The sequence below is a fragment of the Sinocyclocheilus anshuiensis genome, unplaced genomic scaffold (genome assembly GCF_001515605.1).
Source record: "Sinocyclocheilus anshuiensis isolate Anshui unplaced genomic scaffold, SAMN03320099.WGS_v1.1 scaffold86, whole genome shotgun sequence".
NCBI classification, from domain to species: domain Eukaryota; kingdom Metazoa; phylum Chordata; class Actinopteri; order Cypriniformes; family Cyprinidae; genus Sinocyclocheilus; species Sinocyclocheilus anshuiensis.
Genome location: NW_015547662.1, coordinates 2,104,675 through 2,106,010, shown reverse-complemented (window position 1 = coordinate 2,106,010; position 1,336 = coordinate 2,104,675). Strand labels below are relative to the sequence as shown.

General features: G+C 34.6%; 1 pseudogene; it reads right to left on the bottom strand.

Moving 5' to 3' along the window:
* Window positions 1–853, bottom strand: part of LOC107702339 (ADP/ATP translocase 1-like) — a 2,639-nt pseudogene extending 1,786 nt beyond the window's left edge.
* Between the last annotated feature and the right edge of the window lie 483 nt (window positions 854–1,336).

Below are 1,336 nucleotides of genomic sequence, written 5' to 3'. Positions count from 1 at the left end.
CGGAAGTCTTCAAGGTCATATATATATATATATATATATATATATATTCCACAATTGTTTTAGGAAATGCACTTCTTAATTGACAAATATCATTAATCAAAGATTACTTAAACTTACTCTGTGCTGAAATTGCACTTTTTTTCAGTAATGCTTAATGAAGTAGCACCATGGACAGCGCCATAATTTTTCTGTGCATTATCAGTAAAACATTTGGTAACACTTTACTTGAAGGGGTGTGCATAAGACTGACATGACACCTTCATAATCATGACATGACACATGTCATGAAGTAGGGGTAGGGTTAGGTTTGGGTTAGGTCAAATAATGTCATATTTTCATTAAAAATGACATAACTGAGCGAATTGACAGTTGTGACAGTTGTCATAAACATGCATAAAAAACCTTCATATTCATGACGTGTCATGTCATGATTTCATGTCAGTCTTATGCACACCCCTTCAAGTAAAGTGTAACCAAACCTTTTTTCTTGTTTACTGTATTATGTTTAATTAATTGATTAATTTACTAAAAAAATGTTAACTAACTTGTTATGCATGATCATGGCACCCTCTTTTTAATTTATGCAACTGTGACTTACATGCAACTTTTTCGAGCTATTTATGAGATTATTTGATAATTGTGAATAATTATTTTAATTTTATTTTTTTATTGATTTTAAACGTACCTGCAATAAAAGTTTGACTCTTTCAATGGGGGCCACAGCTGTCTTGGAGATGGCAGCGGCCACACCACCGGCCAAGAATCTTTCAAAAAGCTAATCACCGTGTCACACATGATGTCCTATCTCCTGAATGACAGTCTCACCACCAAAGGACCCTATAAGAACCCCAGCGACGCCCCTTCAAATGGGCGAGTGCTCGTGTTTGCTCCTATTATATCCGGACTCATTATCGCGAGAGGAGCAGATGGATCCACGAGAGACCGAACAGAAACTCAAAGCTGAAAAAATATCCCGGGTCATAGGCCATAAGTCTTACATAAAGTTCATTAATGTCCTGGGTCATGGATTTGGGGACGTTTAAAGGACAAATTTTATTTCTCACATAGCCCACATATGTATTATCATAAAACTATCCGATTCGTAACCACTGGGAAAAGGGTTTTATATATAATAAAAATTATAATGCAGTTGTAAGTAGCCGTAATATTACCACAGAACCTTGTCAGCATTGTATTGAATGTTTTACAGGAATATTACTGCATATGAAAAAATAAGTAACAACTATTTTGCTTACTAAATCATGTGTTAAAAATGCATTCATACTGGATAAAACTGACCAACATTCATGTCTAATTATAGGCCAATGTATATATA